This window comes from Phascolarctos cinereus, unplaced genomic scaffold, assembly GCF_003287225.1.
Source record: "Phascolarctos cinereus isolate Bilbo 61053 unplaced genomic scaffold, phaCin_HiC Scaffold_4;HRSCAF=312, whole genome shotgun sequence".
Classification (NCBI taxonomy): domain Eukaryota; kingdom Metazoa; phylum Chordata; class Mammalia; order Diprotodontia; family Phascolarctidae; genus Phascolarctos; species Phascolarctos cinereus.
This window is the reverse complement of record NW_027555847.1, coordinates 360,715,011-360,740,876: the sequence shown is the minus strand read 5'-3', so window position 1 is coordinate 360,740,876 and position 25,866 is coordinate 360,715,011. Positions and strand designations below refer to the sequence as shown.

General features: G+C 41.6%; 1 protein-coding gene across 6 annotated transcripts in view; it reads right to left on the bottom strand.

Moving 5' to 3' along the window:
• The window catches only part of PDZD2 (PDZ domain containing 2), a 486,763-nt gene that overhangs the window by 192,179 nt on the left and 268,718 nt on the right, over positions 1–25,866 (bottom strand). Inside the window, exon 1 of one of the 6 annotated variants that reach the window (XM_078153231.1) lies at positions 104–315. The exons of the other annotated variants lie outside the window; for them this stretch is intronic. The gene's annotated coding sequence lies outside the window, so the exon portion shown is untranslated. Of the gene's footprint in view, positions 1–103; positions 316–25,866 lie in introns of those variants that run through there. 6 annotated transcript variants of the gene reach the window in all.

Below are 25,866 nucleotides of genomic sequence, written 5' to 3'. Positions count from 1 at the left end.
TTCACCTTCTATACACTCTCTCCTCTGACTTCCCCAACACACACACACACATGCGCACACACACACACACACACACACACACACACACGCACATGCACCCTACCTGCTGCCTGAGTCTGACAGGTGAGTGTCCTCTGCGTCCCATGAGCCACCACTTGAGAAGAACAGGCCTCAAAGTTTATTTTTCTTCTTCTCCCTTTCCCTTCAGCAATTAAAACTCCAGGGTTACTTACTATCAAGAAAAATGTGAACCATGCAAGTGAACTACTCCGGACTTCCTGTCAGCTATCCATGCTTCTAGTGAACACAAGAAAAGATTCTTCGCCAGGCAGCCTCTCCCTCCTTCTACCCTCCTCCTTCACCTCCTGTACTCAGGAGCCCCACCCACAGCACTCAGATCATTTTTCATTTATGACTGCTTCCAGCCAAACTGTGTTCAGTAAGAGAATTAGCCAGCCTTGGCTCAGCCGGCTTTCTTGGAACCACACTGCTAATAATTGCTCTAATTCACAGGGAGTGCAGGGGGAAAAAAGTACATCCTGGTAGGAGGAACCCATCTTTTTTTCCCTCAGCAAGCATGCTGCAGCGATTCCATCTGCAAAGGACTCCCACCTTTGCAGTCAAGCCAAAAGCACTCAGCTGGGACCATCCTCACTTAGACCAACACCATGATTGAAATTACAAAGTGACTTCACACACCTTATCTCATCTGAGCCTCACAGAAACTCTGGGCGGCAGACAACTCCAGTATTATCATTCCCATTTTACAGATGAGGAAACAGAGGTTCAGACAGGTGACCAAAATCACACAATTAGCAAATAGCAGATCCAGGGACTCAAAAGTAGTTTTTCTGACTACAAGTTCCAGGATTTTCTAGCATCTTACACTCCGCAGTGATTCATACCCTTTGATAAAAGAATCAGAGAATCTCAGAGTTAGAAAGAACCTCAGAAGCCATCTACTCTAACCTGTACCCCACTGAGAATCCTTTCTATACCACCGATGACAACTGGCCATCTGGTTTCTAACTGATGACCACTGCATTCCAAAGTAGCCCCTTCTCCATTTGAACAGTTATTGTCATTCACAGATTGAGTCTGAAGACATTTGGCCTAGCACATGAAGGAAGCAAAAATGTGAATACAGAAGGATGGAAAGTTTCTTTATTGGACCCTTTGTAGTGAAATGAGATCATGCTGGATTACACAATATTCATAACCAGGAACTTGTAGAAAGAGTTAAATGGCCAAGGTGGGTTATTTTTCATACAACCAACTAGCATAAAAACCAATGAACAGAATCAATTCTCTTCTTTTTAACAAAAACTATGGATTCATAGGATTTGGAGCTGAAGATGCCTTAGAGGTAATCTCATTTTTTAAAAAAGCCCTCATTTTTCAATTAAGGATATTGAGACCTAAAGAGATGAATTAATTTGTTCAGTCATATGAGTACACCTAGGACTCAGACCCAGGTTTCTGTTTCTGAATCTTTTGCCTACTACATCTACTACAGTATGTCACTTCATTAACAAAGGCATCCCAGAATCCAAACTTTTTATAGAATCACCTAATCACCTAACCTCCTAATTTTAAAGGTGAAGAAACCTTTCAAAGTCACCTCTTTGGGTGTCTTCCAGTTCCAATGGCACAGCTCTTTCCACTAGTCCATATTGCCTCTTCTTCAGCCCTAAGTTCATACTTCCCACCACAGACCAGAATGGGCAAAGACAAGCAGTTTTTTCCAAGGAGTTTCACACCCTATTCAAATGTGAGCCCTCACAAAGATGATGCAACTTGACCCTTGAGAACATCAGTAACCAAGGAATAGTACATTAAAAAAATAGACTTCCAGAAACCAACACAAACACACACATATATACATACACACACACACATCATCATCACCCTGCTTCCCTTTAAGCCTGAATGAAAGTAAAAATAGCACAAACAGAAATCCAAAAGGGGCTTTTCATGCTCACTCAGGGACATGTGCTTCCAAAACCCACGGACCTTGTCTGGTGCTTACGTAAGTAGAGCAGAGAGTAGCAAAATCAGAGGGAAGACTGGTTTACACAGGATTGACAAATCCCATTAGCAAGTGTGCATACTGGGAACAAAAGACCCATGTTCCTCTACATCCTCATTTAGGCCCTGTTTCCACGACGACCAGAAGAGGGCCTATTCAATCATTAATGTCGAAAAAAAATTTTTTTAAACCACACAAACCTATCCAGTTTCCCACATCTATTTCATATTCTTTGCAATACACCTAGATCTTCTCTATGAATCGCACTGAAACATTCTGATTCCAAACTATCCATTGGGGTGTTATCCTTTTTAAATTTCTCTTTTTATTTGGTGGACATGAGACAAGACTTTCAGTGGACCTTATTTATTAGCACTTGCTGAAGCAAGCTGAATCCTCTTCACCAGAGGGAAGAGGAAATTCCACAGATTTTCACACCCGCCAAAAATGCAGAATGAATAGACTGAATAAATTAGAAGAGTTGTTTTCTTCTTTTAGCCCCGTCTCCACTTGCCCAGGTTAACCTAGTTGCCATCCGTTTCTCCAAAACTGCAACAGATGTGGGATTCACGTGTACAGGGGAACCACCTTGCTCATCAAAGAGGAGAACTCAAAGTAACTCAATAAAGCTATTTAGTCCTATTAAACAGAAAACTCAAAGAAATATGGACCAAAACACAGAACCTTTCTACTGGAAAGAATAAGTTTGCCCACTGATTGGGGGAAGGGGGTGACTAAAAAAATGTGCTGCATGAATGTAATGGAATTTGATTGAGCTGCAAGAAATATTGAATGTGAAGAATTCAGAGAAATTTGTATCACTTCATTCAAATCCTCATAAGACTTGCATGAAATGATGCAGTGCAAAATGAGAACAGGGAAAGCTATTTACAGGATGACCACAATATTGTAGAAGCAAAACCACTGAAAGATTTCAAAACTCTGATCAAAGCAATGACCAATCACGACTTCAGAAGAATGATGCTAAGCATGCCACCCAATTTTCAGGAGAGAGGTGGTGGACTAGAGGTGCTGAATGAAGTGCACACTTTTGGACCTGACCAATCAGTGTGTTGATTTGTTTCGTTTGGCTATACTTGTTACAAAGAATTCTACAGTGCAGAAGAGAGAGGGTAAATTATGGTACATGACAGTGATATATTTACATATATTTAAAGAACCAATAAAACGTTTTTTAAAAGGTGGGGTTTTTTTTTCCATGCTTAGCATCACTTGTTTTCCAGGAACCTCAACCAGCTTTTCAGGAATCACAACAATTTCTTACATTATCCTCAAAGGAGAACACAAGTTCTTTTTATACATTAAGCAATTTTGACAGACAAAATTACTGGTATCTAAGCCTTATTTTTTTTTCTGATGAGCTAAAAGAGAGAGAAAACAAAGATAATGCTAAATATTGTTCTTAAACCTAGGATTCAGTTCAACAGACCAACCCACATTTTCTCTGGGCCTACACATTCATCATTATGATGCCTCCCCTAGAACAATTCTATTCCTCAAACCTAGAACTTGACCTCTGCTAGCATTTAGAACTAGGTAGAAAGAAACTGATTCTGTTAAAAAATATTTTAAAGGAAGGGGGATTGTAGGTCTTGGCCAAACTAGTGTCCTAATCAAGGTTAGCTTATTTTAAGAATATTCCCTCCAATGTTAGCTTACTAAGGTATTCTGTCATGAATTGATTGCTTGACTTCAAAAAAATTATTTCACCTCTCTGCTCCAGGTCTCTCATCAGCTGGGTAATGACCAAGGCCTTGCTTCATAGATCATAAATTTAGATCTGGAAGCAAACTTAGAGGTCATTTAGTCCAACACTCATTTTATAGACGAAGAGATTGTGACCCAGAGAGGTTAAGTCACTTACTCAAGTGCTTAAGTCACATAGATAATAAGTGATAGAATCAGAGTTTGAACTCATTTCTCCTGACTGTATTTCAAAATCATAGGAGTTTCAAAACCGGGTTCTCCTCAGAAGCAATATGTGCTATACTCACAGAAACATAGTATCCTAGAAGTGAAAGAGCTCTTAGGGATGGTCTCACTCAACAGTCTCATTTTATAGATGAAGAAGCTTCAGTTGAAAGAATTCAAGTGACTTGCTCAGGCCACAAGGATGGAAAACTGCAGAGTCAGGATACATACATGGGTCCTACATCTCCATATCCAATGTTCTTTCCCCTTTTCCAGTCTATGCATTTACACAATAGCCACAATTCTATTTTTCAAGATAAAAGATTTTGCTTTAGCAAAAAGAGAAGTACATTTGAAGTCAAGATGCCCCAGGTTCAAATCTCAACTCTGCTATTCCCTGTGTGATGACCTTTAGCAAATCATTTAACACCTTTGAGTCATTCTTACGGAATGAGTGGACTCAACTAAGTAACCTTTGAAGTTCCTTCCACTTCTAGATCTATCATAAATTTATAATGTGAGATCAAAATGTATAAACTCTCAAAAAAAAATCTAGAATGAGAAAGAAATATATGCTGTGATTGCCAATGATTTAAAAAAAAAACTCTGGTGATCATTGCTCTTTGAATCCCTTTCAGCTATTGAGATTAAAAGTCCTGCCTCCATCTTGCCCAGAGCAAGGGCAAGTCCTGAAAGAAATAGGATGGTTAGACTGAACGATCTCTGACGTGACTTCCAGCTCAAATTTCCATCATTCTAATACAGTATTTCAATGTGTAATGGGGAGCCAGTGATCTCAATATTACGTATTTAAAGTGCTGGGCAGGGTGAGAGGTAGCATAGGCGATGAACAATATTGCCCCATACTGGTTATTTTCCTCTCCTTTAGTTCCCAAATTCTAGTCACCAGTAGTGATCTGGTGACTCACGCTAGAATTCAGATACAGTGATGACTGCTCTGTGAGCAAAGACACAGGAATGAATGGCAAAAACGCATCCAAAGCATGACAAAGACTTTATGGAGCAACAGGTGAGCAATCGTAAGCCAAGGAAAGAAAGCTCAGCCCTGAGAGCAAAAGGAGCCTGAGTTTTCTTCCCAGCTTTGCCTCTGACCCATGTTCTTGAACCTAATGTAAATCTGCCAACCAACCAGGCAGCATGTCTCTCAACTTCCATTTTCCAGCCACAAAATGGAGAGAAGCCTGCTTGCCATGGGATAACATTCATAAAGTTACTTGGGAGCCTCAGGAGAAAGGACTAAAGTTTCGTGCTCCCTCCCCTGATCCCCACCACCCACAGTTAGCAAATGGCCAAAAATAACTCACAAAATTTTTGAAAAGCAAACAAGGTGTTCAGTTTGTTCCCGGATTTGGTGATGGAAGATGATGATAGGCAAAGACAAGGGAAACACCCTTTGGGCTTGTGCAAGCAGGGAGAGCTTGGGACTGCAAACTAGATGGGGCTCCCTTCCAAGTCCCGCCATCCACACACAGACACAGATGTGATAAATGCCCTTTAGAAAGAACAAGTTGAAAAAGCACCTCGGTCCCTCCGAATCCACAATTTTCTGTCTCTCTTTCTGCAGAATCAATCTCAATTGGTAGGGCCCTAGCCCACTTGAAAGGCCTTCATTTGAAAGACTTTCTTGACCATCTTGGCCCACAATACTCTATCCTTCTTCTTTAGACTCTGAGAGTGCCTCTTGCCCTGAGCCCTCATTTGGTCATTTAATCAAGGACTGCCTCAAAAATGTTACTGAACTGTTTTATAGGAGCATATCTAAGCTTCCCAAGAAGAGGGTCAACTCCAAGAGAATAGGGGCTATTTCTTTGTAAAGACCTCTTCATCTAGGGCAGTCGGAGCATATAGGGTATGCTCAAGAAATATTTGTTGAATGAACAGGGAAAACTTAATTGACAGCACAATGCACCTTTTCAAAGCACCCAGGTTTTTCTGGTGCAGTTGTAATAGGGATCATTTGGTAAGCCCCATTACACAGACGTCTAGCTTTGTACCCAACCCACTTCCTGTTCCTTTAGTTTCTCTTTTGAAAGGTCCCTCCTTAGAACTCCTTCTTTCTGACTAGGAGTATTCTCTGTCTCCTCCCCTCCACCTCATCCATCCCCCAACTCCAAGACCTTTCCTGGATTCCATTTTCTTCCTTCTACAATCTATTTAAGCATCTTCTTTGGCTTCAGCTACTGCAGGTATGACGAAGACACACAAGGTCTTGCTTTCTTACTTAGCTCTTCCTCTAGGCCAGTGCCATGTCTCTTGAGCTCGAACTGCTTAACTTTATGTCTTGCCTCACCTTCAGCTGACCACAGCCAACACTCATGCTAGTCAATTTTCCACTAAAAAGAAGCTACTTTTGTAACAGATAGAGAGTTGGCCTGGTCACAGGCCAGTCTTCTCTTTGATACACACTGGCTGTGTGACCCTGGGAAAGTTGCTTACCTTCCCAGGATCTGAGGGACCTAAGACCACAAGTTGTACAGCAAGGGTCCTTCTATGTCAGAAGAGGAAGTTTCCTATGTTAAAGAAATTACAAGTCCCCAGGATTATTTTTAGAGAAGCCACATTGAAGAGCTGAGAAAGTGGCAAGTGGTATACACCGTCCTGTCAATTAATATCCATCTTCCCCATCCTCTGGCCCCTGAACCTGAAGTTGTGCAACTTAAAACTATCCATTGAATAATTAAGGAATATTCCTACAGAATGGCAGAGGATGCTGAAGTCAAGCAGGATATAAGGGCTGAACCCTATTTCATTTGAGACTTGGGTTAACATGCTTATAAAAGCAACATTTCTTTTTTTTTTCCTAGGTACACTTGGAAAAACAAACTCAATCACAGAGCTGATTATCTCAGGAAGAGGGAATTCTAACTTGGGGAGAACAGGAAGTCTCAGTTATTTATATTTCAGAACTGCACACCTCGGCACATTCCTTGGGAGAACACTGGAAAGACCCCAGCCTTCACTGAAATTCCCATCCCTGTTATGAGCCTATGGCACATTTCTAGCTGGCACAGTCTAAGGACAGACTGCCAACTCTCTTAGTTGGGAGAAAATCTCCATGTCCCCACTTATAGCCCCCTCACCACAGTCCTTTTGGGGGTATTGTCCACTTTTCATAGACATGCATGAGCTTCATTTTTCTAACTAATCGAGGCCCCATCAGCAAGTGAATTTACTTTTGGGAATCCTGCCATGGATTATAAAATGATGTGATCTCTAGGTACCAGGCTTTAAGACCTGGTGCTAACTCATATCCAACTGGCTGAAGAGGGCAGGGGCATGCATGAATGATAAAGTCTTTATTAACTATTTTCTATGGGCCAGGTACTGTGCTAAGTTTGGGGGCCCTCAAAAAGTTTACGTCATAATAGGGGAAGACAACATATAATGAGGAACTAAAGAGAGGAGGAGGGGGTCATGGGCTATCACAAGGTTTAGAAATGGCTGGAAAGTGACATAGAAGTCCTGGTTCTTGGCAAGATGAGGCAAAAGCTCACCTATCCAAGCCCAGAAACCCAAGGGCAGATTCCAGAAAATTCCACTGGAAAAGGCCCAAGGAGAATGGCTGGAACAGAAGCAGCATAGACTGAGAATAGCAAATGCTTAGCCATCCAAAAGAAACTCCCAAACAGTGGCACTAAGAAAGAAGACTTACAAGAAATTCAGACCCAGATATGCAAAGAAGGATGTTTTGTAGCTTAAGCAGCCTCCCATTCTTCTAGGAATGTTCCAAAAAATAACAAATGCACAAAACAGATGCTGTGGGCAAAGGAAACCAGCAGGTTTAGAGAGGGAAAGTATTCCTATTCAAACTGAGCGTGCTCATGTCTAGTCCCCAAAGCAGATACGTATCACCCATCACAAGGTCCATAATCTAAGCAATGCCAGCTTTAAAGGAAGGACTTCTCAGAGCTTACACTCCACTGACAGGGTCTTCTACAATAATATAGTTAAATACTCTTGATGGGAATTGAGAATGTCATCCTAATTTCTGTTTCTTTACCTACCCTGGTCCTGTTATCCATTGGGAGACACTGAAGTATGATTAAAATCTTGGGCTGAGATTACAAAAAAATCACTCTTACACAGCTGGCAGGGGTCATATTAGTGCCCAATCAGGCTCTGTCCATCCTCCCCATAGCCACCAGATACTTGCTTTTTCAGCCCTCCTGGGTCAGCCCCACTGCTGCTCATGTATGAAGGGAAATTATCACAGCGTGCTTCCCCATCTGCCAATGCTCCGCTTAGAGGCCAAGGCATCTAACTGTATCTGATCAGCTCTAAACACCAACAGCCTGGCAAGGCCGGTCATGTGGTATAGCAGGAATATGAGTCTGACTCGGGTCAGACAGTCAGATCTGGAAAAATGGTTTTCTCTAGATATCAGAGCTGAAGGAGCTGGAAGCACAAGCAGAGACACAGCAATGCATGAAACCACAGGAGGGTCAGAGAAGAGAGCTTCTAGCCACCAGCTCATGGCACCTGGCCCTCTCCAGCAACATTGACTTCCTGAAAATAAAGCTCCATTTACCGCCTTAAACTCAGTTGAGTCTAGAAGAAGGCAACAGGGTCACAATGAAGGGAGGTGGATAAAACATGGAGAAATGATAATAAAATAATAAAATCATCTCAAGGCAACATTAAAAAACAAAACAAAACCAGATTCATAGATTTAAGACAGGTAGGAACCTTGGAGGCCATATAGTCTAAACTCCCTCATTTTACAGATAAGGAAACCGGATAGCTGGGCGGTGGACAGAGTGCTGGGCCTAGAGTCAGGAAGACTCATCTGCCTGAGTTCAGATTTGGCCTCGGACACTTACTAGCTGGGTGACCCTGGGCAAGTCACTTAACCCCATTTGCCTCAGTTTCATCATCTGTAATATGAGCAGGAAATGACAAACCACTCCAGTATCTTTGCCAATAAAGCCCCAAATGGGGTCACAAAGAGTTGGATATGACTGAAATAACTGAACAACAAACCAAATCTTAGAGGGGTTAAGTGACTTGCTCAGAGGTCACATAAGTGGCAAGGTCAGAATTCAAATTCAGATCCTCTAACTACAAAGCAGCATGCTTTCCACTGAATCACAATGCTCCCTAAAACTGAGTTACTAAATTCAGCTCATAAATCAACATAGAGATTAGAAAAGAAATTAGGAATGCTTGGCTGTAATCCTGGTTCCACACAACAGGCTTCAGTGCTCTAGGACAGGGATTCTTAAGCTTCTTGGAGTGAGGGGGTCAGCCAAGTGGCAAAGCCACAGAATAATACTAGCTAGCGTTTATACCATACTTTAAGGTTTGTAGATAGCTTTTCAAATGTTATCTCATTTTATCCTCACCACAACCTTGGGAGCTAGGTGCTATTATTATGCCCATTTTACAGAGAAAACTGAGGATGAGAGCATTTAAGTGACTTGCCCAGGGTTACATAGCTAACACCTGAGGCTGGATTTGAACTCTATCCAGTATGCCACTTAGTGGCATAAAGTAAAATTTAAAAAATTTAAATGAATAAAATACAATTTACAAGATTACAAAGGAAACCAATTGTATTAGAATTATATTAATGAAATCCATGATTCCAAAGGACCCATGATGAAGCATGCTATCCACCTCTTGACAAAGTAGCAATAGACTCAGAATGTAGAACGACATTTATATTTTTGGGACACAACCAGTGAGGGAATTTGTTTTGCTTGACTATGCATATGTTGCAAGAAATTTGCTTTTTCTCCAGTGGGGTAGGGAGTAAGAAGGAGAGAAAATAGATTTCTGTCAATTTTTAAATTTTAATTTAAAAGAGAAAAAACACTCTTATTTTACTCCATTTGCAGAGGTGAGAGGTCCACACATGTAGCACATTGCATATATTTTTAGACCTTTTCAATCTATTGATCAGTTTTGCTAAAAAAAATTTTTTTGTCTCCTTTCTAAATTTTTTTCAAAAATATTATTTGTCATACTGGATGGCTTTCTGGGAGAGCGAAAGAGTGTAGGATACTAGGGAATTTTTAATGATAGAAAAAAGATTAAAAAATAAAAATCTATTTTAAGAAATAGCATATACACATATTTAAACTTATTCACAGACCTGAGGTTAAGAAACCCTATCAAGAACTTCTTTTAACATCGTTTCCACTGGGGACATGAATATTACCACATCACTTTTAGATGATGAGGAAGAAAACCTAGTTCTTTTAAATATCAGGCAGGATTTGTGTTTAATCCTGAAGTTGAGAGGGAACCAGTGCATCTCCTTGAAAAAGGGAGTTAAATGGTCAGATCTGTGCTTTACTAATATCAATATGACACCTTTACCAACAATGAATTAGAGGAGAGACTAGAGTCAGGGAGAATTAGGAGACCATTGCAACAACTCCGGAGAGACATGATAAAAGTAGCCAGGTGAAAAGAGGAAAAAAGAGACAGATCTAAAAGTAGACTCCCTCAGCTTATGACTGGAAGATGTGACTTGAGGCAGGAAAGAGTCAAGAATGACTCCGAGGTTGCAAAACTTGGCAAGCAATTTACTAAATAATCAGCCTGATTAACATGGGGAGGTGTTAATTAGAAACAATCAATCCCTCGATCTTCAATAGTTTGCCTCCCATGTAAAAACGTATTTGCCAAGGGCAGATAGACAAGCGGCCATTTCCAAGAGGGCTGTCTGTTGTCCCTGCTCTGGTCATCAAGTTATTCTGTTACTATAGACAAACAAGCAGGGTGAAAGATCCCCTCCTCAGTGATCAACTGTCATCTTCAGTATCAGTTTCCCTAAGGCTGCTACATAAGGAATTATTTCTCTCAGAGCCAATAGCAAACCTAATAAGCTCCTTGAAAGTAGGGATTGCTTCATTCTTTGTATCTGCATCCTCACTGCCTAGGATACAGGTGCTTAATAAATGCTTGCTGATCGATTGATTGATCAATCGATAGATTATTGATTCAGTCTGGCAATTGCTCCTGCAAGCACTACAGCCACAGTTGCTGAAGATCTAGAAAAGAAAGTTCTTGGCAACAAAGTCCTTGGCATTGTCAAACGGTTCAACATCAGAAACTGATAGGATTTTACCAGTGTAATTGGCATTAAAGAAGAAGCATTACCATCTGCTTTGCAGTTATACCCTAAGGATCATGGGAATCCTTTGAACTTGCAGCTGAAAGCTTCCATATGTTGTCTCTTCCATTAGAATGTGAGCTCCCTGAGGGCAGGGACTTTCTTACTTTTTTTATGTTTCCAGCACTCAGTACAATGCTTTGCACCTAGTAAACACTTAATAAATGCTTCATTCATTCATTTAAGAAGTCATGAATACAGCATGGGAGTCTCTAGAGATTGGAAGACCAGTGCTCCAGCAAACTGGAAATCTTCTTGTTCTGGAGACATGCCTCCTGCCTTTTCTCTGCTGAGAACGCTTTCCACCCTATTCCATCTGACCTTGCTGAAATCCTACCCATTTTTCCCAGGCCCATCATAAAGTGTGTGCTTCTTCAACAAAACTATTCATGATTCACCCAACTGAATGTGACCTCTCTCCTCTAAACCTCAGCGCCTTCCTTATGGTACCTACCCTATTATCTTATATTCTAGTCACCTCTGTAACTGACTCCTTACTACTGAAATGAAAATTCCTTGAGATCACAAATTGCATCCTATTTATCATTACATCCAGTATTTTGCACATAGGAGATAGTCAATGAATTTATTGGACTGAATCCATATCTAAGATCTTCTCAAAACTAAAAATCAATCCACAGGTGCTTAGTGTTGTAGCAGCAGCAGCAGTAGTAGTAGTAGTAGTAGTAGTAGTAGTAACTGGCACAAATCTTGCACTTTAAGGTTTCTAAAGAGTTTCATTTAATTTGATCCTGGCAATGCCCTTGTAAAGTAGGTGCTATTAGTATTCCCATTTTATGCCTGAGAAAATTGAGCCTCAGAGAGGTTGAGTGACTTGTCCTAGGTCATACAAGTTGTAAGTGTCAGAGGTGGGATCTGAACTCAGGTCTCCTCACTCAAAAGCCAGCTTTGAAGGAAGTTCTTGGGGCATTGATGTTTCTAATACCAAAGGACTCCCTTCTCTGCACACAGCATGGCTGGAAGTTTAAAAAGTGATATCTTCTGAGGAGGAATTGGAGACAACTGTGATTTGACCGACCAGTTATGGCCCCCTTGGCAGCCAGGAGATGTGACCAGCCAGCTCAACATGGTGGCCGCTGTCTTGCAAACTTTGGATGGTGGAATCTTTTTCTGCTCTAGTCAGATGATTTCTGCTGCCCAATCCAAATAGAAGTCAGCCAAATTAATCATTCTCCTGAAAGGAAGGTGGGGCAGAAGAAAGAGGACTGGATTTGGAGCCACAAGATGAAAGCTCAAATTCTGGTCCTGGTGTGGCCTTAGGCATGTCCATTTTCCAGTGGGCCTCAGTTCTGTCTTTTGAAAAAATAGGTTGGGGGTGGGTGAAGGAACTCATAAGGTCTCTTCCAACACTAAATCCTAGGACCCTATAAAGTTTAACTAAGGGGGAGAAAAAGAAGCCAGGTGATTCAGTACATAAAGCGCTAGGCCTGGAATCAAGAAGACCTGAGTTCAAGTCTAGCTCCAAGACACTTACTAGGTGTGTGATCCTGGGCAAGTCATTTAACCCTGTTTGCCTCAGTTTCCTCATCTGTAAAACGAGCTTCAGAAGGAAATGACAAATCATTCCAGTATCTCTTCCATGAAAACCCTAAACGGAGTCACAAAGAGTCAGACATGACTGAAATGACTCAACAATAACAAGGGGGAGAGTAGGTCTCACAAAATCTTTGTTTTTCTTTGTTTTTCTTTTTTTTCTGCTGTTGTTTTTAAATAAAAGAGCTGCAACTAGGATTTGGTAAAACATGAAAAAGAATGTACAGTTCAAATTACCCCATAGTGGGGCAGCTAGGTGGTGCAGTGGATACAGCACCAGTCCTGTGACCTTGGGCAAGTCACTTAACCCCAATTGCTTAAAAAAAAAAAAGCAAGAAAAATAAAATGAAAAAATTTTTTTAAAAATCAAATCACCCCATAGTGATAACACCTGCCCAGCCAGCACTTAACTTCCAGTAAGCACTTAATAAATGCTCATTCATTCATACATTAATCTTAGAAACAGTTTCCCCAAAGAGATCATTTTCTTTCAATACCTATGACATAAATTCTAGCTGGCCAGGGTTAGTCACTGAAAGCTATTAAAGAGAAGGCAGGTCTGGATTTGAGCTATTAGCTTCAGAAGACTTGAGGCAGAGTTCTAAGACAATCCCAGCCTGGAGTTATCTCAGTTTGGGACGGTGCACCACTCAGCAAATTAGGGTGAGCCTGGGAGCTAGAAAATTTAAAGTAGGTGTGAAACAAAAACAAAAACCCAGACCCTTGCCAAGGGAAAAAATGTGGAATATGTCAACACTTAACACCAGCACTCTGCTTTATCAAGCTATAAAAATTCAGACCTGCACATGTTACTGGACTCCAAGCTAAACACAGTATCCCAGTGACCAGTATCCCAAAAAGTAAATGTGATCTCAGGCTGCTCTAATACAAGTGTAGTGTTAGAAATGGGAAACTGACACCCCCGCTTGTTTTCTCCCCCCACACCCCAGACCACACCTGGAATAGTATCTTCGGTTTTGGGTGCCACATTTTTATAAAGGACTTTGACAAGCTAGATGGTATCTACTGTTATGCAAACTTTAAAGTGCTATCTATGTAAATATTAGCTAACAACAATAATAGTACATTACAGAAGGGTTATTCTTTAAAAGCTCTGACTTAGAGATCAGTGTAGATTATTCAAGGAAATGGTGGACATTACTGTTGCCTACAAAAATTGAGACCTGCCAGGTACCTAGCAAGACACAACCTGGTGGTTAGAATTATACAACAGAAGGTTGCTCCCTTTATAAACCAACCAAAGACAAATCCCCATACTACAAAAAGAGAGCTGGAAATATCCTTGAGAATTCAACAAATAAACTGGACTGTCCTCAGAGCCTTATCACAGACAGAACTATTGCCCACAGTCAGCTGCACATAGCATTGTTCCATAAAATTTTAAGAATAAAGTTTTTAGCAGACATTACCATACTAAATACTCATAATCCCCAAGCTATGTGGAATAAAAAGCTTTCAAAATGTATATATACATACATACATATATGTGTGTGTATATATGTATATGTGTGTGTATATATATATTATACACATACACACACACACACACACACACACATATACACAAAATATAGAGGATGAAAGGGCAACTAGTTGGCACACTGGATAGAGTGCCAGGCCTGGAGTCAGGAAGACTCTTACTTCTGAGTTCAAATCTGACCTCAGACAGTTAGTAGTGTGTGACCTTGGGCAAGTCACTTCACCCTGTTTGCCTCAGCTTCCTCATCTGTAAAATGAGCTGGAGAAGGAAATGGTAAACCACTCTAGTATCTTTGCCAAGAAAACCCTATATGGGGTCATGAAGAGTCAGACTCAACTAAAAAACACCACTGACAACAGAGGATGAGAGTAAAACCACAGGTGAACAGGACATGGTCCATGTCATTCCTATCTCCCTGTCTATTAGAATTTTCCTGAACATGTTTTCAGTGAGCCTACAGGAAAAAAAAAAATAAAATGTATCCTAACACATTTATTTATTTACAAGGAATGGCTTATCTTATCTATCTTTTCAACAGTCCACAGAACACCTAAGAATAAAGGAAGAAAAGCAGGATGGGAACTTGCCCCAGGAACATTTCTATCTTATTTACATCAAAAGAGACAAGAATAGAGGAAGATCCTCATATATAGTTTAATCCATTCCTGTTCAGTTAGGTATTGGAGTAGATTTCTCCCGACATGATTCTGAACTCAGAGACTGATTCTTCATTCCAGGGAAGATGATCAACGGGGTAAAGTGACTTGAAGCCAAGCCTCATGAAAACTGGTTGAAGAAATAAGGGATGTTTATCGTGGAGAAGAGAGGATGAAAGTGGGGGAGGGGCATAATAACTACATGTAGAAAAGGGATCCGATTTTTTCTGATTAGTCCCAGAACGGAGAAGGAGGAATGAAGGGGGAAAGCTGCAGAGGTGGATTTAAGCTAAATGTAAGGAAACAACAATTAATTGAGCTGCCCCCAAGTGGAATTTATCTGCCACAGGAGTTAGCGAATCACCCATCAGTGGAGAAGAAGGCTGTATGTCAGGGATGTTGAGAGGGGCAGTCATGCTTAGAGACAGGTTTAACTGAGGTCTCAATGACTTGGCTGTATTTGGTGCATCTGAGATTCTGTGATATGTAAAAAAGACTGGTGAACAACTTTCTGAGTTAATGATAAAAACTTACAATTATATAGCACTGTAAGGTTTTCAAAAATGCTTTATATACTGCTTCTCTCATAACCCCTGTGAAATTCCCCTGTTATTATACCCATTTTATAGATGAGGAAGCACATTCTGAAAGGAGTTAAGTGATTGGCACTGGTAGTAAGAAGGTGAGGTTTGAAACCAGGCCTTCCTTATTCCAAGTCTGGTGGTTGTTATTCATCCTTCATTCTCAAAGAGGACCAATGACATCATGGACAACTTGAATTGTGTGTGAATTAGATTTAAGTGAGGCAGAGTTGCACAAAGTCTTCAGCCTCACTCTCTCTCCCAGAGTCACCAGAGAGAGTCCAGCAGCACAACAGAAGTCAGATGACTCGTGATGTCTAACCAAGATCTAAGGGCTTCAAAGCGCTTCCTTCAGCCACCTTCATGGCCATTGCAACAAATTGTTCTCATTGGTCCATTCCTCGGGGAGAAGTCTTCACAAACTTGGGACGGATATCCCCCTAACTCAGCCATGGGTTTGAGGCCTGTCGGTTACCCTCAATCTGGTTTAGCCGGTTTTGCTTTTGCTGGGGTATGGCCACTGCTCATGTTACCACTATCTACTACACCACATTGCATGTCCAGAAATAAGCTTCAAGGGGCAGCTAGGTGGTAGAGTGGTCCTGGAGTTAGGAGAACCTGAGTTCAAATCCAGCCTCCAATACTTATTAGCTGTGTGACCCTGGGCAAGTCATTTAACCCCAATTGCCTCCCTACCCCCCCCCAAAAAAAAAAGAAAAAGAAATAATCTACAAGATTATGTGAGGACTTTTTGTTTGGCCAGAGTACTCTGAACTAACAAATAACTCTTATACAGTCTCCTTCAAGTGAAAGCAATCTGTGGCGTCCCATATTCCTCACTAAATTAATACCCCACCTCTTTCTGCCCCTCACCACCCTCCTCTCCCTGCCTCCTTTCTCCCCTTTTTCCCTGCCTACACCTTAAGCAGCTAGTGATACTGCTCAGTCCTAGTATTAGCATTTGGTGCCAAAAATCCTGTACCCCATCTGTAACTTCAGTATTTAAGAATGGGCCTCCTTCCCTTCCTTCTACCTTATAACCTGCTAATGGTCCAGTGTGATTAAAGAGCATCCTTTTTTTCTGATTTTTCTGATTTAACTGAGAAAAGATGGAAAGGATAGGGGAAAAGGGTCAATCAAATGACAGCTAGTAACATAAGTGAGTGCAGGATTTTGTCCTTCCAAGGTATCTCTCATCTTTGCCATTGAGAAGCTTCATTTAGAATCAGATAAGGCTCTGCCACAGGAGGAACTCTGGCCATGCAAACCAAGTACTCAACAGCACCACAGAGGAAGTTGTATCCTACGTGGAAGTCTCTTTCTATGAACCACAAAACAATTAGTTATTTGTTTTCTTCCTTTTCCCACAAGAAGAATTTCTCTTAACAACTGGGGAGAGGTTTCCCATGGACATGAACAAATGGTGACTTCCAGGGCTCTAATATTATCTGAAATATCATAAAAACACAGATATAAGAACATGCTCAACTAGACTGCAACAAAAGAAAGGCTGTAATGCTGAGTGGTGTCGTTCAGGGCATGAGAGACTCAAGGACCAAGAAGGATAGGGCAAAACCTCAGTCATTGAAATACTAGAACTGAAGAGCTAAAGCTGAACACTGCACAAACTAGGAATAAGTATTTGCATAAGGAAATCCATACAGCAAATAAAACAGAAGCCAAAGTATTGAGGATATGGCTGCTGGTGGGGGTGAGACTAATAGTAGTAGTAGCAGACAAAGCCATAATCAAGGTGAAGCAATCAAGACTCTGTCCCAGTGCACCCAAATTAGGGGGCACTGATGACACTTCTGCTCCTTAAGCAGCATAGAAAAAAGCAAACTGATGTTGCCACACAGTGAGCAAATAATCAGTTAGAATAGAGAGCAAACAGATGTGTTTCCTTTCCCCCTACCACCACTGAAGAGTTTCACTTCTCCTGTCCCAACAGCTACCTCAAGGTATCCCTTTGTGTTTCAAAGATGATTTGAGGGTATGCGTTGTGCTGTCTGCCCAGATGCCCAAGATTGCCAGTTACAGCTCTGTTTGTAGGACAAATAAGATGCACAAGGCCAAGTGCACTCCTGGAGGGCAACACTTACATCATTATTAAAGGATTGCCAAGAAAGCTACTGGTTGCCATGTTCTAGGTCAGTCTCAAATTCCAATAACAAATATTAATTTCTGCAAACTGACCTCTCTCCCTCCTGCTTCTTGCTCCTAGAGAATGTTTTATTTCCCACCTTTAAATTTTACTCTTTGCTGTCCAGCTTCCATCACCTCAATGAAAACCACTAGTCAAGTCCTCAGTGGTTTTTCTGGTTCCCAAATTCTGCAGGCTTAACTGAAAATGACAAAGGGGAGGCCAGGAACACAAAACAAAATGTTCAATGGGCCATAGTGTGTCAAAAGGAACTCCAACGTCAGCATAGTCCATTTCCCAGCAGGGCTCCCAGCCAGGCCAGCCACTTCTGACTGCATTTACATTGAAGAGCTAAGCACAACATGCAGTCTCATTGAAATCGTTCCCATTCTGATGGAGGGCTGTTTTCACATCTGAGGAAGTCACGGCATGGTCAACAGTTGTAGGCAGGGGCAGATAAGCCATTTAGCAAATAGCCTGCTGTCTCTCTCAGCTGTCTGCCACCCATGCAAAATGGACTCATTCTCTGCCTTCACAGGCACTTGATTCCACCCCCTTCCGCCCCCCCCCATTATTTATCTTCCAAAATATCCTACAAGATCAGGAGCAGTCAGGTATCATTTGATCCTATTTTTAAGATGATGAAAATGAGGTACAAATTCCTACTCATCCAATGACTCCTTCCTGGTCTCTTTGGGTAGTTCACTGTCCTCTTTCTGGTCTGATAAGTGGACTCATAAGCATGAGTGTCCCCTAAGAATCTGTCCTGGCCTTTCCCTCTGAACCAGGGGTTCTTAACTTTTTTGGTGTCATGGATGCCTTTGGCTCTCTGGTGAAGAAATCTTTTTGTGGAATAAGGTTTGTTTGTTTGTTTGTTTGTTTGTTTTTGCTAGGTTAAGTGATTTGCCTAATTAAGTGACTGTGACACTTACATGGTTAGTAAGTGTCAAGTGAGTGAGGCTAGATTTGAACTCAGGTCCTCCTGACTCCAGGGCTGGTGCTCTATCCACTGGGCCACCTAGCTGTCCCCAGAATAACGTTCTTAAATAACTGAAGGAAATGCTAAATTTCCATTAGAGGTTAGTGAAAATTAATACGTAATTTTTTCCCATCCAAGTTGACAGACCCCTTGAAATCTATCCATGGACACCTTGGGATCCTTGACTCCAGGTTATGAACTAATGATCAAAACTCTCTCCCTTAGTGATATCATCCATTCCTATAGGTTAACTTCACATCTCTAAATAGATGACTCCCACTGGGCTAGGAATCAGGAAGACATCTTTCTGAGTTCAAATCTGGCCTCAGACACTTACTAGCTGGGTGACCCTGGGCAAGTCACTTCACACTGTTTGTCTCAGTTTCCTTATCTATAAAATGAGCTGGAGTAGGAAATGAAAAACCACTCCATTATCTCTGCCAAGAAAACTCCAAAATGGGGGCATGGAGAGTTGGACACGACTGAAACAACTAAATGACAAAATCTATCCCTCAAAGTCTAGTCGTAGATCTTGTGCTGCCTGTTTTACATATCTACCTGGGTTCTCACTACCTCAAAACTCACCCAGTTTAAAATGGAACTCTTCTACACTAAGTCATCACTCTACCTCTAAACAGACCAAAGCTCATTATAGCCTGACTGCCTTGCCATCATCCTATGCAAATGGCTTGGGATGGCCTTGGCAACTTCTCTGACTCTCTGGCAGCAAGTCTGAAAGGAGGGTCCCATAACTGGAGCAAAGGAGTGTCCTACTGACCTTGTGATTAAATGCTGGAGTCATCTCACCTCCTCCAGGAAGTCTTTTCTGATTGCCCTGGTCAGGAAATATCTTCCTTCTCAAACCTCACTAGCACTTTGTTTTATAACTCTTCAAAGCCCTCAACATTGTGATTTCTCCTCCATTAGAATATCAGTTCCTTAGAGCTATCTATCTATAAGATAAGAACTTAAGATAGATTAAGAAGATCAAGATGGAACTATCTTAGCTTCCTACTTGTAGGCCCAGCATTTAACACAGTGCTTTATTCATTAATTCAATAATACTCCACAATTTCTTGTGATATCTATGCTTGGGTTGTATGTATTCTTTCCCTAGGCTATAAGCTGTATGAAGAAAGGAACAGTTAACTAAATTTTGGCACCCTCCCAGCACCTAGCAGAATGCTCTGCATACAGTAGGCACTTAATAAACGTACATTCTATGTACTCATAGTCATTAAATGTTTTGCAGAAAATGTGTACAGGTAGAGTTTTATGTCACTGGCATGCTTATCTGTTATCATGCTAAATACTGTAGAGCAGCTAAGTGGCTCATTGGATAAAATATTGAGGCTAGAGTCAGGAAGTCCAGAGTTCAAATCTGATCTCAGACACTTATAAGCTGTCTGATCCTGGCAAAAACTCTTAACCTCTATCTACTTCATTTCTCTTAACTACAACATAGCACCTACCTTGCAGGGTTGTTCTAAGGATCAAATGAAATAATAGCTGTAAAAAGTGCTTAGAACAATTCCTGGCACATAGTAGGAGCTAAATAAATACTTATTCCTTTTTCTGCTCTCCCTCTCTTCCTTTCCTTAAATGAAATTAGCTGTATATCTAAGGTCTAATATTTTAACTGGAGGGAGGGGGGGAGAGACCTTCAGCCTTGAGACCACATGTAGCCCTCTAGATCCTCAAGTGGGGCCCTTTGACTGAATCCAAATTTCACAGAACAAATCTTTTTATTAAGGGGATCTGCTCTGTGAAATTTGGATTCAGCCAAAGGGCCCCACTTGAGGATCTAGAAGACTACATGCGGTCTCGAGGCCAAAGGTTCCCCACCCCCATTTCTAACCCTAATAATGCCTGGTAAGATACCACACACCTCATGGACATCAGTTAATACTGACCTTGATGGACATCTCAGGCCTTAATGATACTTCATGTTCAAGGAAACTGATTTATCCTCAACCCCACCTGCTCAATACTCCCCCTCTCATCTCTCCTCCATGCCACCCCAATGGTATCTGGACCTGCAATTTATCTCTGGCTATTTGGGTTTTCTCTCACCTGTGCCCTCTGGGCTTTTATTCTAACTCATGTTTTCTACATTTGCCCTTAGGCTTGGGATCTTGTGCCAAAGAGTGAGAGATTGTGAATCCCCAGTGACTCTGGTAGAAGATAAAGTCTGACTGAATGAGCATAGTCTTGCAAAAGTCACATTCAAAATGGAGGAGGCCTAGAAAATATGGTGAAAGGTAACAGATGGTGTAATCCCACAATAACATGGCACAGAGGCCATGCTTGCTCAGTTGGAATAATGGGTGATCTATGGAGGTACAGAACGTGCAGCTGCAGATGCTGACCTACTGTTCAGCATGATTCAGGTGAGCAGAGGAAGTTTTAGGACTAATGCCAATCGCAACTAGTGAGAAAAGAGTATACAGATGTGAGTGCTCTCTCTACGTGCCTGTCTCTCTCTCAGTTTATCTGTCTCCCTTCCTTTTTCCCTCGCTTTGTCTCTTTCTCTTCCCCCTTCCTCTCTCTTCCCTCTATCCTCCCTTTCCTCTCTTTCTCTCTCTCTTCCCTCTCTCCCTTCCTCCCTCTCCCTCCCCCTTTCTTCTCCCTTTCCTCCTTCTTCCTACTCTCCTCTCCTTTCTTTCTATTCCCTCTCTCCACTACCCCCACTTCTCCCTCCTACCCTCTCTCCCTAGGGGCTACAACAATATGACTAACCCCAAAGGTAATACTGAACCAAACATCTTATCTCCTCCATCCAGATAACATGAATTTTAGATATGATAATGTCCCTAAAGGCAGCATGGAATATTGAAACTTGGAGTCAGGAAGATCTGAGCTCAATTCCTACTTTTAACACTTATTAGTTGTGGGACCATAGGCAAGTCACCTAATCTCTCTGAGCCTCAATTTTCTCATCTGTAAAATAAATGGGAGAGACTAACGTTCAACACCCACACCCACACCCCAGTCTTCCAGCTCGATGTCTATGATTCTGTGATCTTTAATACCAGGCTCCAAGACCACAGCCCAGGCAGGGTGCTACCCCAATTACCTTGCTAATGAAAATCTCCTCTGCCCCTCTCCTCCCCCTCACATCCCCCCCTAGCAGACACTGGAAGATCTTTGCAGTTTGTAAGTGCAGGGCTCTCCATCTGGAAAATGCCTGGGGAACACCAGAAAATAAATGGGAAACGGCTCTTGCAATTTTCTTTCCAGCATCAATTAAAAAGCAGTTGTCTGCCTCTACAGATTCAACCATTAGACTTGACAAGCATTTGTGACCAATAAAACAATACACACAAACCCACATGCAAACCCCAACCTAACCCCTGTTCCCACTTTCAAATGTTGTTTTGCTCTCTGCCAAAGGGACCATCAATAAAGTCCCCTGGAAAACAGAAGACTCAACCCCAAAAGTTCCTAAACAAAGGCCTGATCTGAAGGAGCACAGGAAGGAAAGTTTGTCAGGCTGACAGAAGGGAAGCAGGACTGTGTGGAGATAGGAGGAGGCCAAGGACTCATTAACCCGTCTGCAGACTGGTTTCTTAAATCTATTTTTCTCCCCAAAATGTCTGAGGTGAACAAGATTTGTGTCTCAGCAAAATGAAGCTTGGAAAATTTAAACGCCTAAGTCAAATACTCTCACACTTTCAGTCCCGAAGTCTCTGAACCATTCCAGTCTCTTGCCTGGTCCAAGTGGTCTGCTCATTAGTCTGCTCAGTGCTTTCTAGCCCAAGGCTAGAAATGCCCTTCTGATCAGAGGAAGCGCAAAGCCCTTCTATGGAGAGTAAAGTAAGAGCCACGTGTGTCTCCAGGCTCACATGACCTGCCATAAAACAGAGGGGCAACTCACTCATGAAGGGAGGAACCAGGAGATACCTCAGCACTGCCGGAGCAGAAGATGCCTACTCAACTGTCACTAACTTCCCAGTAACCAGCAATGTGGGCAATGCAAAGGGTATAGAGTACACTGTGGCTAGTTAACTCAGGTGATTAAAAACACGACACTAAGGAAGCCAAGGGTTAAGTTCAATTTCACATGTGGGCCAATTGGCTTTTTAATCCAGGAGTTCTTAACCTAGGTTCTGTGATTTTTGTTTTAATTTTAAAAATTGTACTTCAACATAATTGGCTTCCTTATAATCCTATGCATTTTATTTTTTGCTTTTAAAAATACTATTCTGAGAAGTAAGTCCATGGGCATCACCAAATTTAAAAAAATGGCCAAAGGGGTCCATGACACAAAGAAAATTAAGAACCCTTGCTTTAGTTCATGCCTATAAAACAGAACTCCAATCTCAGCCAATTGTCCCATTACTGTGTGCATGTCCTCACACACGAGAATGAGAGAAAGATTATGAAAGGCATGGGGTCATTTTGGATTCATCCTGTCCACACCTTCTCTTTAACATTGCTGGGTTCTGGTCTGAGCATAATGAAGTAGCTGTTTCTTGAACTAGAGAGCAGTCTCCTTGAAGGTAAGGAAAGCGTCCTTCACAATACATCTGTGCATTCTCCCAGGACAGCTGGGGTAGCATTGGCCACCCAGGAGGCACTTAATACATCTCAGATGGCGATCTGAGTTTCTACTCTAAGAACTTTCTAAGAAAGCAAGTAATCGTCTAACCAGGTGGACACTTAAAACTGCATGCCAGACACTTCGGAAAGAGAAGGGAATTTATCTCTGTGCCCTTACTTGCTTGTCCTTGAGTGAGTTTCAGCTAGATACAACATTATTTCTCTCTCCCTGTCCTACATTTGACTAAACTCCAACTTTGTGCATTCCAATGCCCACAAGGCTTACTGTAAATATTTCATGCCTCCTATACAGGAGAATGCCAGAATTACTGAAACTACTAGACTCAATTCATGTTTTGCTCCACTGACTTTCCATGGCATCTCTGGATGGGGAAGGAACTAAAAGGCTTCAGAGGAACCCAAGATGTGGGTCAGGATCTCTGTACTGCCTCTGTCTCAATTAAACACTAACTAAAAAGAATTCTGACACTTAAAGAACAAGCTGTTATTAAATTACTCATCAAAATCCTGACCTTCAGCTGCTCAGCTCCTCCCCAAGCTCCAGACAAGATGATTACATATAATATTGGAGAAGAGTAAGGACTGGATTAAATTATTGAATTGCAGATTCTGCAGGGTATTGAAGATAGGGAATTTAGAAATCATTAGATGTCTACCTCCTTTATTTAGTTGCTAAGGAAACCGAGACCAAGAAAAGGGAAGTGATTTGTTCATAATCCCATAGTTAGTTTAATGTCAGCCATAATTCGAACTTGAATCTCTTGATTCCCTATGTCTAATTTACATTTGGTTTGGGGATGTATCATATTTTCTTGAGTGCGTTAGCACAGTTAGTCTATCTACTGGCCCTGAGACTGGACTGTGACTCTCTAACAGGACTGTAGTTCCCAGAGGACCATCTCCCCTACAGTGGAGGGGGGCTCACCCTTTCTTTCCTTGTTGTGTAAGTTCCATGTGCCCTGCCCAGGGTCAGGGGCTTTGGTCACTGGCTTGGGACAAGCTTCTCTTGTCCATGCTACTTGGAGAACAGGGTCCTATTGTAGGGTCCCTCTGGTCAGGGAGGTCTGGTCAGTGATCCCTGGAGGGTGTGTGGGGAGGGGGGAAGAGGGAGAGGTCTTGTGCTAATGGCAGATCAGCCATCCTGTGTCTGAAGCAGAACAACACCAAACATTCTCTCTGCCCCCTTCCCACCACTGACTTGAAGATAAGCAAGAGTTGAATTGGGGAAAATTAATTGCGATCACCACCACACTGGTCTGAATAGTTTCTTTTTAATTTACCTAATGCTGACAAAGTTTCAGAGTTACCCTGCAACTTATACAGCGTAAACATAAAATTGTCTTTCCCAAATGAGATCCCTATGGTAGGAGCTAAGTATGCATAAATTTGGAAAAACAGTGTAGTAAATTCTTAATGATAAAAAAAAACCACTGAGTTTATGTTTTGCAGTTTCTTGGGGTTTCGCCACTTCTAACCATGAATTTTCCAAGGATTTCAGCTGCAGGGTCATGTGGCCTTGGAGAAGCACTGATCAAGGCACTCTGTGGTTGAACTGATATCCACCCATGAGCTACAGTCATTAGAGCTTATGTCACTGAAATGTAATAAAGGCCATCTGGATCTGGTTTAAGTTTGGGCTCTCAGGAATGGGGCTCGGGTGGGAGGACAGGGGTAACAATCTAAGCAAAACCCAAAATTATTTGTCTGCCTATTGCTCCTGAATGAATCTCTGTTGGAAAATAAACACACACATTGTAAGGCAACTGGAAAAACCAAGAGTTCAAAATGATCAAAGAAAGGCAAATTGTATAATATGCCAGACAACTTTAACTCCTGTGATGCACAGGATGAAAATTATGGCCATGCTGGAGAAGATGCTGAAGAAACAAAACAAAACCAAACAAAAAGACCCCCTCAATTTAGTGTTCTTCATTTTAAGAGACCCGATCTTTGACCTACCTACATTCCTGATGGAAAAAAAAGCATCTGTATGAGTGAAAAAGAAGAAGGAAAACAGCCCACAGCTCAGAACCAACTGGAGTAAGAATGGCCATAGAACAATTTGATGATCATAAGCCAATTATGATTGAAAATCTAAGTGAAGTTAAGAAGATGAGGTAAAATAGAAATTCTTCAGATGTTCCGGATCTTCATAAACATATAACATTTGGCTTCAATATGCTTATAACTAAGGGGAGGGGTAGTATAAGCTCCAACTTACAGGGGAAGAAGAGGAGTTCAATGGTTCAGTCAGCAACCTGTAATAGAGTCAAACCCAGAACTTTGGACTCACAGCATGGTTCCCTTCATTAAAATGAAATTTAACCTTCAAGAAAAACAAGACCATATTAAAAATACATACTACTGTAGAAGTGTTTTAGCTGGGGTTGGACACGGCTAAGTGGAACCTAACCAGTAATTTTTTCACCTGAAGTAACTCCATAACACATGATACTGAGAGGTGAGGGATTTTCCCAGAATGTCAACTGTGAAAGCATATGACCTTCAATAGATACAGCCAATCATTAGTGACTGAATTCAGCTATAAGAACTAGGTGGTGAAGTAGATAAGAGTGCTGGGCCTGAAATTGGAAAGACTCATCTTCCTGAGTTCAAATCTGGCCTCAGACACTAACTAGCTGTGTGATCTTAGGTAAGTCACTTAATCCTGTTTGACTCAGTTTCTTCATCTGTAAAAATAAGCTGGAGAAGGAAATGGGAAATCACTCCCGTATCTTTGCCCTGAAAGCCCCAAATGGGGTCACAAAGAGTTGGACATAACTAAAA